General features: G+C 47.7%; 1 protein-coding gene across 2 annotated transcripts in view; it reads right to left on the bottom strand.

Annotated features, from left to right (window-relative positions):
* AFAP1 (actin filament associated protein 1) overlaps nt 1-13,875 on the bottom strand; it is a 157,739-nt gene that overhangs the window by 139,021 nt on the left and 4,843 nt on the right. The window contains exon 2 of one of the 2 annotated variants that reach the window (XM_046656237.1): nt 7,378-7,479. The exons of the other annotated variant lie outside the window; for it this stretch is intronic. The gene's annotated coding sequence lies outside the window, so the exon portion shown is untranslated. The remainder of the gene's footprint in view (nt 1-7,377; nt 7,480-13,875) is intronic. 2 annotated transcript variants of the gene reach the window in all.

Here is a 13,875-nt window from a genome sequence, read left to right on the forward strand (position 1 = left end):
GGGACAGGACCCCTGGGCAGTGAAGAGCTGCAGGCATGGGACAGGACCTGCGGGCAGTGAAGAGCTGCAAACATGGGTTGAGGGTTGGGCTAAATTTAAGGCATAGGTATGTGAGTTATCTCTTTACAAGACAAAGGAAAGAATATGTAAAAAAAAAAGTCATTAAAATGGTATCAGTGCAGGTGGGGTCTGGTTATTGGATGGTCCTATAACTTTAGATAAGAATCAGAGTAGATAAAGTAAATGGCTGAAGCCACCACCTTAAATATTATCTTCAACTAAAGACAAACGAGGATGTGGGGGGTCAGTTGCATGAGGCCACCAGACAAGCACAGTGAACAAGAGTGAGGTCACTATGCAGACTTAATCCTTGTCTCCCCATCAAGAGTTTCCAGAGATAAGGTCAGCCCCTTCCTCCTGGTGCGGAGGGAGACACCCACAGATGGAGACTTCCTCCACAGATGCAAAGGTCTCTCATCAAAGGGCCAGTAAATTCCACTTTTCAGAGCCTCTTTCCTGTCTGCAGTTTTCAAAAGTAACCAGCCCAAAATAATCCTCATCAACGGTGTCCCTATTTTTCATGTCAGCCATTCTCATAGGTGTGCAGTGATCCCTCATTGGGGGTTTAATTTGCATCTCCCTGATGGCTCATGACGTTGAACATCGTTTCACCTGCTTATCTGCCATCTGAACATCCTCTTTGATGAAACACATCTTCATGTCTTCTGCCCATTTTCTAATTGGATTGTTTGTTTTAGTGTTGAATTACTATTTCACTGTGTGAGTTTTTTATATATTCTAGATACTGGTCCTTTATCATATACGTGGCTTGTAAATATTTTCTCCCTGCCTGTAGCTTATCTTTTCATCCTCTTAACAGAGTCTTTAGGAAAGCAAAAGTTTTTAATTTTGATAAAGTCCAATTGATCAGTTTTTCCTTTTACAGAGTATGCTTTCAGTGTGGAGCCTAAGAAAGAACTCTTTGCTTACCCTTAAATCTGGAAGATTTCCTGTTTTCTTCTCAAAGTTTTATAGTTTCACATTTTACATTTAAGTCTGTGATCCATTTTGAGCTAATTTTTATACGAGGTGTGAGATTTTAGGTCAAGGTTTCATTGTTTTGCTTACGGATGTCTAATTGCTCCAGGAAACCAGCTCCATTTTTTAATGGAATGAAAAATACGCTAGTACACCACCCATCTTAAAGGCAAGCATTGTTTTGTGAATCTTTAATTCCAATTATAAACCAGACAATGTAAAAACGTCCAGTTTGAAAGTTTGAAAAACCTAGCTATAAATATTCTTACCTTAAAATTCTGATTTCTACCTATGATATCAGATACTGTTTACATGAGTATCACAAATAGAGCCTGAACAACTAAAAATGCATAATAAGAAAAACAATTGGCACGTGTGTCTGTCAACTAGGGTTTTATTTCCCATTTATTGTGGTAAAAAAGGTTATCATTTGACAAACAGAAATAGCAAGAAATAGGATATATTGGAGTACATGAGGAAGCCATTTGGTGTAAACCTAATTCGGCCTGACTTTGCTTTTTTTCCCAAAAGGGCCTGACGTGGCCATTGAGCATGCCTTGTATATCTGCTTTAAACATTTCCTAAGGCAAGAACAAATGGCCTTAAGAAAAAGGTGCAACTTCCCCCATATTGGCATTTCCTTAGAGATTAGCATCTTTCCTTAGGCTAGGAACTGATTGCTGTGCTCACCTTTGACCACCCAGCTCACCTGTGACCACCCAGCTCGAGACAACAGACCTGCCACCCTGCTGTTCACCGAGACAGCCGATTACCTGCTGTGTCCATCACTCGCTGTGCCGACAGAGCAGTCTCGCGACTATTGTAAAAGGACATTTCAATCCTATGTGAAACATCCTGTTTGGGGGTATATAACCACTCTGTGCACCCCACTTCTTTGGCGCCCTTTCTTCCTTCGGGAAGGAAGGCCCCGGGCCAAGGTCCTCACATTTTAGCTCAGAATAAACTCACCCCAATTTTCATTTATAGATTGGTTATGGATTATTTTTGTCGACACATTGTAAAACCCTGCAATTGGATAATCGATGTTTGTATCTAAAGCTAACCTAAAGTGTTACTTCTCTGTATTGTAAAATGCAAGGCTGAAATTTAAACATTCAAATGGTTCGCATTCACTGAAGGCAGGACAGCTTAGTTCAGATAAAAGTCTAGGGTCAATAACAAAGTTGTGAAAGGCTGGCTACAGTGTGGCCCTGCAACCCAAGCTCAGCTTCCTCACCTCCAGGAGTTAAGAGCCCATTTTGTAACCAGACCATCTGTAGCAGAAAGAGGAGGGAGAAGGGTTTAGCGCATCACAAATACCAGGACAGTGGACAGCGCTGGGTGGGCCTTCTCTGGGCAGTCACCAGACACCACCAAACGGAGACGGAGCTTCCTCTCAGCTGGTTTCCTCTACTCGGAACACTGTCTCCCAAGGTGTTCTGAGACCCTAACACCTTGAACGGGTGGCCTGCTTTGGGTAGGAGAGCTACAATTTCCTTAAAGAAACCACAGCACAAAAAGGGACCCACATAGGAGGTACCAGCTGCTATAAATACTTGGTGGCAAAAGCTGATGTCATGCCTTCTGTACAGGAGACACCCAAATAAACCTAGCCAAAATAGCAGAGAAAGCATATAGCAGAAACCCAATGCCGTTGTGTACAAGTCTGCGGACCGCAGACATTTATAACCCAGCGACGGACGACCTCTTGCCTCAGCTCCACTGCACTCTGGGCTATTTCTTCCACATTTCACAAAGCTTTCTGACTGCACTTGCATAACATGTGTATCAACCGACAAACTGCTGGGCCCTGCTCTGGTCCCAGAGGCCCTCAACAACCCCCAAAGACGAGTGAACATTTTTCTTCCAAGTGGGAGACAGCAGGAAAGTCTCCACCGTCACCAGCATCAAATCCACTTACGAAGAGAAACCCACTTAGCGGCTTGTAGGCAAAGCCCTCTAGCCCCTGGGTGACTGCCCTCCCAGAGAAGCTGTGAGGTGACAGCACGCCAACTGGAGGGGCGTTAGCACCGACCTTCGAGGCCATGACTCAGGCGATTTGAAATAACGGTCGCTCAGTCTCAGGGGAGCCATAATAAAAATCAAAACCAAATAACTCTTAAAAGTGTACGTACAAGAACTGGACCGAGGGCCAGATGTGGCTAAATGGATATGGCAAGGACTGTCCAACGACCTCCTCACTGCGTCCCCTTCCCCCACGGGGCCCCTCCCTCCCTGCACAAGCGGGGCCCAGGGCCTGTGGACCACGGCCCTTTACCCCATTCCAAACATGGTTTCAGGAACAGCTTCCAGGGCAGCACCCAACACAGAATGCATTCGATAAATATTTCCTGAAATGAGTGAATGTAAATTACCTTAATTATTTTAAATGTGTTCTCTCTCTTGGAAATGATGCCATGAGCTTGAGCCAGCAGCTATCATTGCAAAATGCTAGACTAACAGAATTCACCCATAGGGTTGAGAAAAATCCTAAGACCAATTTACCCGAGGAGCTTTAGCACACAGAACCTGGCACTCGGCAAATGCTCAGGAAATGTCAGTAATCGTTAGCGGTACCAGCACCTACAGCACTATACCAGTACCTGGTACCATCAGTACCCAGCAGTGCAAGGGCAAAGGCGTCTATTAGATCTGGATGTATCATCATGAAAGGATGTCCACCTGTACTGTGTGGGCAACAGGGGGTGTCGTGGAACAGCGTGTACCAACAGGCCAGGGCTTGATCAGTAACTAACAGCATCCCTAATGTTTGTCCCTGCTTCCAACTGGCCATCAACCCGACAGAGCCAAACCTGCCCCCTCACAGTCACCTGGGACGCCCCCTCCTGGCCCCCAGCCCCCGTCAGGGGCCCCCTGAGCCCCCTTTCCTCCTCTTTGAAGTACACCCACTCTTCTGTCCGCCTCTGAGTCTCTGCCAAACGCAGGAGACAGTGGCCGAGGCCCTGCTCCAGCAGTGCCGAGTCAACAGTCTCTGCCTTCTGGGGTTGGGGGGGCGGGGGGGGGGGGGGGTCTGTCTATTTCCACAAAGAAAAGTCCTAAACCAGGGCCTGCTCTCCTGAAGGTCCGTCTGTAATTCAGAAGCCCAGCGCAGCAGATTCCACATGTGGAGAGAGCCCCGTGTCCCCGAGGCCTCGTCCACAAAGCCCCGCTCATCTGGGTTCTCAGTCTCCCCCCATCGTCCAGGGAAGTAACCGAGGATGAAGGAGAGATCAAGGGCTTGGAGTCAAACCCCAGGGTTCATCGCGCATTTCATGTTTTCACTCACAAGTGAGTGACCTTGAGCAACCTTCTCCATCTCTCTAAGCCCCCTCTTCATCTTCAATAACAATATTTACTCCAGGATGGTACATGGAAAGCAGCCAACCAACACGGGGTGCTCAACAGCTGTGAGACCCTTCCTCCTGGCCCCTCCTCCAGGGAGACGACGGCGCTGGGGAAAAGGCTGATGGCCGGCACCCGGGCACCTCTGATCCACATGAGATGCCACGGCATCCAGACTGACAAGATCTGTTTCCACTTTTCAACTCAGCTAGGGGTGGCTTCTCACTCGCACATTAAATGACCCATAATCAGGAAGTCGCTTTTCTACACCACCCCACACTTCTGTTTTCAGCAGACTGAGATGTGCCGCATTACCTCACTCTTAAATCCTCTTCACCACCAAAAACATGACTTTAATGTGTAGCACTGTTATAAGCAGAAAAGGTACCTATGAGTCAAACTGAACTTTGGTCCAAAAAAAAGAGCTGTATGGGAACATTTGGGCTGGCTGTGATTGTGTGACCTGCATCCAGACAGGGTCAGACACACACCTGCCCCACCCTGGCTGGGTCAGACGCTGCACCGGCAGCCCCCAGGGGGGAACGCTCCAACACGATTACTCCAGGAGAGCGGAAGGGAGCGGGCAGCCCTCCAGCACGCGGACGGTCCAGCGTTTCATTTTTGCAGCCTACGTCACCCAGCACAGGTAAAGCCCTTCCTTCTCCCCCCCCATGCAGGTGGCCTCGTCACAGGCAGCTGTAGGGCCTCTTCCCTCAGAGTTAGAGCAAGCCCAGGCATCTTGGCCTTTTTTCCCGACAAAGTTATTCTCTCCTACTTCCATTCCAAGTAGCTAGATCAGCCGGGAGAGTCGCTCTCTCCATTCAGCCCTCAAGAGGGCCTGGCCACCAACAAGTCCAAGATTTAGGTTTAAGGAAACCTCATGTATACTATTCTGACAAATATCAAGTGAACTCTTGTTGGAGGCTTGGTTTGCAAGGCAGTCATGAGGTTTCGATACGCAATCCAGAATAAGTGCTAAGAGCTCTGGGGCTAGACTGCCTGGGCTCCTACCCTAACTGCAATATTTACTGGCTGTGCGATGTTGGACAAGGCCCCCAACCTCTCTGTTCCTCAGTTAGCTCACTGTAAAATGGCCACAATAATAGAACTGCTCTACAAACAAAATGATTTGGCACAAAGGGGGAGTTCAATAAATGTGTTGACTAAATGTATAAATGTTAGATATTATTAAATATATACGTACAGGCGAATTATATGTAGGATGCACAAAAAACGTCCAGACCACATGCTTAACTACTAACAATGGTTCCCTCTAGAGAAGGAGAGGCGACCTTCAGCTTTTGCTCTACACTTACATTTCTAAATCATGCAAAATATTTAAATAAGCATGTATATATAAATTTGCTCCAAAACAGGTAGCTGGACAATGAGACTCAAAAACCTTCAAATCATGCACTTGTTCCAGGAAGGTAAAGTCACAGAAATTACAGAAATCGAAGTCTTCTTCCAGGGCCAGCCTGTGGCCTAGGGGTTAAGTTCAGCATGCTCTGCTTTGGTGGCCCGGGGTCGGTTCCTGGGCACAGACCAACACTACTTGTCAGCAGCCAAGCTGTGGTAGTGACACACATACAAAGCAGAGGAAGATTGGCACAGATGTTAGCTCAGGGCCAATCTTCCTCAGCAAACACCAAAGGTTGTCTTCCAGTCTAAATTCTTCAGGATCATTTTTTTTTTCTTTTGAGGAAGATTAGCCCTGAGCTAACTGCTGCCAATGCCTCTTTTTTCTGAGGAAGCCTGGCTCTGCACTAACATCTGTGGCCATCTTTCTCTAATTTATATGTGGGACGCCTGCCACAGCATGGCTTTGCCAAGCGGTGCCACGTCCGCACCCGGGACCCAAACCGGTGAACCCCAGGCCGCCGAGAAGCGGAATGTGCACACCTAAACACTGCACCACTGGGCCGGCCCCTCCTTCAGGAGCATTTTAAATGAACTATAACATACAAACCAATGCAGACACCTCAATCCTTTCCTTACGATAACAGTAAAGATTTTTAAGTTACACCTCCCTGCCTTTATATACTACATCACACTTCAAGTTACAGAGCCAGAATCTGGGTTCGGTTCTGCTTCACGGTCCAAGGCTTCCACATAATATCAACGTACTTTCAACCAGCAGCTTTAGCTGAATTTAAACTGCCACCCATCCCACTCCAGCACAGTCACCCGAGCTCTCTTTTACATGACTCAGAGAGTCCTGAGATAAAGTGGCATCTGGTTATAAACAAATGACCCAAATTCCACCTACTCGGTAATAACAAATCCCGCCCCTTCCCTCCGCAGAGCGCCCCTCGAGCCACCACTCCTACGCTCTTCGATCCGCTTCCAGCACAAGCAGCCAGGCTAGGTGACAACTTCACCAGCTTCTCCCCAAGTAAAAGCCGTGTTACCATCAATCACGCCAACCAGTGTGCTTTCACGCAGTGCTCACTGTAAGCCTGACACACAGAGCACTTCTTTTATTCTCTTGGTCACCTGTTTACCTTTACAAAACAGGTATAATATTTCCCATTTTATATAAGAAACGCAGAGGAAGTTAAATGACTCGCCCAGGATTCCACAGTGCTAAAGCAGAGCGGCAGAGCCAGAAGGCCAGTCCAGGTCTGGCAGGCCCTGCGTCTCTGGCAGCACACTGGGCTGCTCCCCCGAAGGCTCGATGGACAGCTGGTGGACCACCAGTATTTCAGAGGCTTGAGAAATGCCTTCCACTGTGGCACGAAGGATGGTTCAGTCCCCAGGAGGAGGCGGGGTGGGAGTCAGTAAAAGCCCTTTTGTTCTGGGAGGTTATTTCATGCAGGGACCGGACTAAGGACTCTGCGTGTCTGTCCAGGCGCAAAGTCCCCCACTCTGTGCCCAGCCTCTTCCCACCCTCCAGCCCGCGCGCGCAGCCGGAGCCATGCAGGCACCACCGGGTACCGCTTCTCTGCACCACGCCTGACCAAGCCCCACGAGCCACAGACACGGCTCTTCACTCACAGCCCAGGATGCTCCATCTGCCAGACACCGATGACCAGACACAGGACTTGCAGACATGAATGACAGACAGAGGACTCCTTGACGACAACTCATGGCACAGCACTGAAAAATAAAGAGAATTCAGGCAAAGCCGTCCCAGGGAGACGGGCTGGCTGGGATCCTCTGAGAGCCGAGAGAGCCTCGGCAGCCCAAGTCCACGTGGAAATGCAACTCCTCCTCCAGAGGCCGGCCCAGAGCCACCACCTCCAGGGTGCCTCCCCGCTCTCTTTCAGAAGCACACTCTCCCTCTGAAGTCCTGATGCATTGTGTTCAGGCCTCCCTAATGGCACCTGTCAAAGCCTACACAGTCAACAGCATCCACACCCGCCTCCCTCACTGCGTGTGCCCTCAGCACCCCCCGGGCTGGGACTCCTCCACACGTGCAGATGAGGCCCTGGACAACTACTGAACGAAGGCGTGCGTGCAGGCAGGAGGGGACAGACACTGAAGACCGGCCAGCACTACAAGGAGCACCCCGCAGGTCAACAGCTGGAGCAGCGACTGCGCTGCCCATCAGGATTGCTGGCCCTGTTCGCAGCTGTGCCGTGGAAAGCCCCATCAAAGCAGTTCTTGGGCATCAAGACACCAGAAAGTTCTAACAAATAAAGAGGCCACGCAGCAGGCTAGTCACCTAGCAGCTCAGGCTTTGCAGGTAGGGTTTGAATTCCTCTCACTATGTGATCTTGAGAAGTTACGCAATGTTTCTCCATCTCACTTTTTAAAATTGAGACATAATTGACATACAACATATTTCTAGTACGTAATGATTTGATGCATGTACACACTGTGACACGATCACCACAATGAGTCTAGTCAACATCCATCACCACATCTAGACACAAAGTGTTTTTCTTGTCATGGGAACTTTGAGGATCTACTCTCTTAGCAACTTTCAAATACACAATACAGTATTATTAACTATCGTCACCAGGAGTCTTTCATCTCATTCTGTCACCTGCAAAATGGGGACATTACCAACTCCACGGAGTTGCTGAAACGATCAAAAGAGAGAGAGACGGAAAGTGTCTGGCACAGCGCCTGGGACACGGCAAGTACTCGGCCCTCGACAAGCAGTGCCGATGATGACGGTGACGGTGGTGTGACAGAAAACTCTGAGACTTTAACATTCACACTATCGTCTTCTTTTCGAACCGTTTAGTCTCCCTTATCATAAAGACACAGCACATCTGAACTTCTTAAAGGGTCCCACAGACTGAATGTTTGCGTCCCCTCAAAACACACATGTTGAAACCTAGTCCCCGATGTGACAGTACGAGGAGGTGGGGCCTTTGGGAGGTGACTAGGTCCTGAGGGTGAAACCCCCATAAATGGGATCAGTGCCCTTATGAGAGACCCCTGAGGACTCCCTTGTCCCTTCCACCATGTGAGGACACAGCAAGAAGACAGCCATCCTTGAACCAGGGAGAGGCCCACTGACCCTGCCAGTGCCTGATCCCAGACTTCTAGCCTCCAGAGCTGAGAGAAATACATTTCTGTTGTTTATGAGCCACCCAGGCTATGGTCTTCCGTTATAGCAGCCTGAAGAAACCAAGCCAGAGGATCATTCTTCAAGAACAGGAAATTCAAGTAATTAACCCATCGGGAGAAAAATCTCAAGTAACTTCCGACATCCCAATACGCAAATATGAATTAAGTGGGAGGAGGGGACTTGAAGGAAAACATCATGCCACGTGTCCTCCAGATTCACCCTGCTCGTCACTTTCCCTGTGTCTCCACATCTGAGCGTTAAAGTAACAAAGAAACGTATGCTGTGAAGGTTTGAGAAAACCCTCTACAGGTTTCAAAAGTCATTCAAATGTACGGCTCCAGAACGATTTTCACGTCTCCCTCTTTCCTCTTGAGACACCTGTTGCAAATCTCGTCAAACAGCCCCTAGGAGGCACTGTGTCCTGCACCCAGGAAGCCCTTTCTACAAACCACTTCTTTTTTTAAAGATTTTATTTTTTTTCCTTTTTCTCCCCAAAGGCCCCCGATACATAGTTGTATGTTCTTTGTTGTGGGTCCTTCTAGTTGTGGCATGTGGGACACTGCCTCAGCATGGTTTGATGAGCAGTGCCATGTCCGCACCCAGGATTCAAACCAGCGAAACCCTGGGCCGCCTGCAGCAGAGCGCACAAACTTAACCACTCGGCCACGGGGCCAGCCCCTACAAACCACTTCTGACAGCAAGTTCCACACAGGAGGTCAGCCCCCACACCTAGCTCCACCCACGGGGCTTAAAAATACCCGGGGTTTGTCACCCATTATCTAACGTCCAGAACAAGAATCCGTCATCATCACCACTTCTATTTCCTTTCTTAACCATTTTTATGATTAAAAAATGACCCAAAAAAGGAGCTTTCTCAATGCTCCTGCCTCCAGCAACACTGCACAGCACCATCACCTACGAGCGTGCTGGCAAAGGAAGAATTTCCAAACTCTGAACTGGCCGACGGCAGCACCGCCCAGAACGCCGGACGGACAAGCTTCAGTGTGCAAAGGAGAGGGCGAAATTTAGCTACAACGTGACTATGGATGGAAAAGAAATGTTCTAAACAGAGGTGTTCAGGACACACAAAGGCTATCTTCTGATACCCACAAAGACGGAAAGTTGTCTTTTTTTCTATACTAGAGAACGGATCATGGGTTGAAAGGTAATTTTCCTTTCACATTAGTGGTGTCATGAAGGCACTATCAGATACTTCAGGCTTTATTAGATAGTCAAGCCAAAAAGCCATTAAAAAATAAACCTTTCCTGGGGGCTGGCCCCGTGGCCCAGTGGTTAAGTTCAGTGTGCTCTGCTTTCGTGGCCCGGGTTTGGTTCCCAGGTGCGGACCTACACCACATGCAGGTGGCCATGCTGTGGCAGTGACCCACATACAAAATAGAGGAAGACTGGCACGGATGTTAGCTCAGAGTGCATCTTCCTCAGCAAAAAAATAAGTAAATAAATAAACCTTTCCTCCAAGATAGGGAGCGCAATAAAACCACATCTGACCACATCTTTGAAACAAGAAAGGATGGCATTTGAAAAAATATATTTTCAGGAACTATAAAGGAGTTCTTGAAATTTAAAAAAATTACAGCAATAAAAAATTCAAAGTAGGGTTTAGAGAAAAAGTTGAAGAAATCTCCCAAAAAGGAAAACAAAAAGACAAAGGAATGAAATAGAAGCAAACAGAAGACATTTAGGAGAACTCCTGCTCAGAACAGAGGACAGGCGTCTACAGAGGGAACAGGCCCACCAAGTGCCCAGAACAATGAACGAAAACAAGACCCACATCATGGACCACCAGCACAAACTTTCCGAACCCCAGGCAAGCAAGAAGAGCCTAAAACATTAAGTAGAGGAAAACGCAGGTCGCACACAAGGAGTAGCTTTGGACACATTGACCGACCGTCACATTCGAAGTTTGAAGTAACTGAGCAGTGTCTTCAAAATTCTGCAGGAAAGTGCTTTCTAATCCAGAGTTCCATACTTAGCCAAACTATCAATTAAATGAGAGTAAAATATTCAAACATTATACAAGATCGCAAAATAATTATTTCTTAGAAAGCTACTGGTGAACATGCTCAACCAAAGAGAAAAAAAGTTAAAAAGGAGGCATCTTACCCAGGAAAGAGGCGAAAGGAACTCTCAGGGTGAAACGGACGATCTAAGAGGAAGATGGGAGCCGGCCTAGAAAGCAACCAATTTAGAGGAAAGCAGGCAGAACGAGAAGTGGGGGAAGAATTATCCTAATAAAAGGATGAAATGGATGATTCCCTGATGTGTGTGAATGTAATGGGGGGTGAGGGGTGCCAACCAGAGGACAGATATAAAGAAAACCAAGCAAAACAACGCAGGGCAATTATCAACTCAAGGAAAAAGAAAAAACTATGAAAGAAAGGAAATGTAATCAAAATAACTAAATATCTCAGCTGTGAATCATATTTCCATAATCGTCCTAAGTACTGCTGAATATTTAACCAAAACCTTTAACGTAAGTATCCTGAGAGCACAGGGAGAAAGCGGGCGGTGGGGGAGGGCACAGGATAAGGGACCCAAACCATCTTCTTCCTAGTAGGCTGTCTCTCACACACAAAATCTGGAAGAAATAGCTAAAACATGACAAGGGGTGGCCTCCGGGGAGCAGGAATCAGGGTGGAGAAGGGTGGGGTAGGTAATTGCTGGTTTTTTGTTCTAAGCTTTGTAGAACTTTTGACTCTTAAAACTATGCGCCTGTATAACTTTCTTAAAAACGGGTATTTAATTTTTAAACAAAATCTGATACTTGACCAGCAAGAATATCATATAAAGCAGTGTGTTCTTAAACTTTCTGGAATCCAACCCCAAAACGAACGGAAAGCCATAAATCCTTGCCGCAGTAAACACACGCAGAGGCACAGACGCAGAACTTTCGCACAGGGTTTCAGGCAGTTCATAAATTCCTGAAGGCCGGGTTAAAAGCCTTAGGATCAGAGATTCTGGTTTCTTTCAGGAAGTTTATTTCAAATCAGAACTTGTCATTTATTGTAAAGGAAAAAAATCCTAATGAACAACTATTTAAAACGCCTCCACGATCAAATGAGGTCACGCCTGGCCTTCAGGACCTGGTGACCATCACCAGCTGTCTCCGTGACCACAGGTCACCTCATTCCTAACACCAGGGAAGGTACAAACTTTGTTTACTGGGCTTTGCTTTAGCCTTGAAACAGATTCTCTCAAGCTCAGGAATGCGAGTCCCTGTTGGGTTGACTCAGCTGTTTCCATTCTAGAAACGGACATGGAACCATGCACTCTTCACCCCGTGAAGAAAGGGTCCTTCATACAAACCTTGGAAAGGGAAGGTCCCAAATTCTCCACATGGGTGTTTTTTCTAATAGTGGAATTACCCTAACGACTTCCTGGCAAAACTTCTGTAATCAGAGAGGACCATTTAAATACTCCAAAACACAAAATTGAGCTCTGCCTCTAACCGACTGGTCTTGCTGCTGGAAGTCTTGCCGTCAGCTCCAGAGCGAGTCAGAAGAACAGCTTTGGTCATTTCATAGAGATCTTAACGGTCCTGCCAATGTGTTTAAAATTTTGGTGCCTTACTTTATTTATTTGTTAACTGAGGGTAACAATAACTTCATCAGATGTTGTCATAAGTGGATTGGGTAACTGTGGAAGGCAGAACGGCCCCCAAAGAGGTCCATGCCCCAATCCCTGGGACCTGTGAGGAGGCTGCATTACATGGCAAAGGGACCCTGCGACAGACCTCAGACAGGGAGATTGTCCTGGGTTATCTAAGTGGGTCTAACTGCACAGGCCCTTAATAGCAAGACCTTTCCCCAGGTAGGAGATGCAGCAGAAGGGCAAGTCAGAGAACGGGAGCAGGATTCAATGGTCCTTGCCAGTTCTGGGATCGGGGGTTATGTGCAAGGACCAGAAAGCAGCCTCTAGGAGCTGAGGGTGGCCCCCAGCTGATAGCCAGCAAGGAAACAGGGACCTAACTGCCGGGAACTACATTTGGCCAACAATCTGAACGAGCTTGCAAGCGATTCTCCCCCATAGTCTAGAGTAAGGAACACAGCCCTGATGACACCTGTTGGCCTGATGAGACTCGAGTCAGACTTCTAACCTACAGAACTGTGAGATGACATATCTGTTTTTTTTAAGCCACTAAGTTTGCGGCAATTTGTTACAGTAGCCATAGGAAACTCACACAGCGATACATGTGACAACACCCAGCAGAGTGTCTGTCACATTGTCAGAGTTCAACAAGAGTCAACTGGCTTCCTTAAATCAAAAGGCAGGGATGGCCATACTCCACCCAAAAAGACAGATTATAGACTTGTTCTGATAAACGCAGATTTGAGGAATTATAAACTTCCAAATTCAGGTAATTCAGCACCCTTCCTTGCACTCATACACCTACCAACACCTGTCTCGTCTGGAAGCTCTAAGAAGCCTGTGGGAGAAGAAATGCTGGACTGTGTTCACCAACCCGCCCCCCCCAAACTCCGCTGCATGCCTCCGGTGGCGCCGACCGCACTGCGCCGCCATTGCACCCAGGTCCGCTCCTCCTGCCGGACTGTGAGCCCCAGCTCTTCACCGATGAGTCACTGCGGCCCATCTTCCTAACTCCACATCTGGCACGGAACTTGGGCACATCGCAGGTAACCCATCTACACAAACGTTTGTTGACCTATGACAGTATTACTCAACACCTGTGCATAAAACGCAAATTCTTTGAGGCCCAGAGCTGTATTTTATCTCATTCATCTTTGTATTCCTCTCACTGCCAGCGGCCTGGGAGATGCTGGTGGAGAGGAGGAAGAGGCAGGAGGGGGAAAAAGGGAAAAGCAGAGCTGCCTGTGGATGGGAGACACTCTGTGCGAACAGCTTCCCAAGTAGCCTGAGGGGAGGAGGGCTAGAAACGTCCCTGGTGCTGAAGCTGGGTTCCCTGTGCTTGCTGCCCGCTCCTGCTGGGT

This window comes from Equus quagga, chromosome 3 (genome assembly GCF_021613505.1).
Source record: "Equus quagga isolate Etosha38 chromosome 3, UCLA_HA_Equagga_1.0, whole genome shotgun sequence".
NCBI lineage: Eukaryota > Metazoa > Chordata > Mammalia > Perissodactyla > Equidae > Equus > Equus quagga.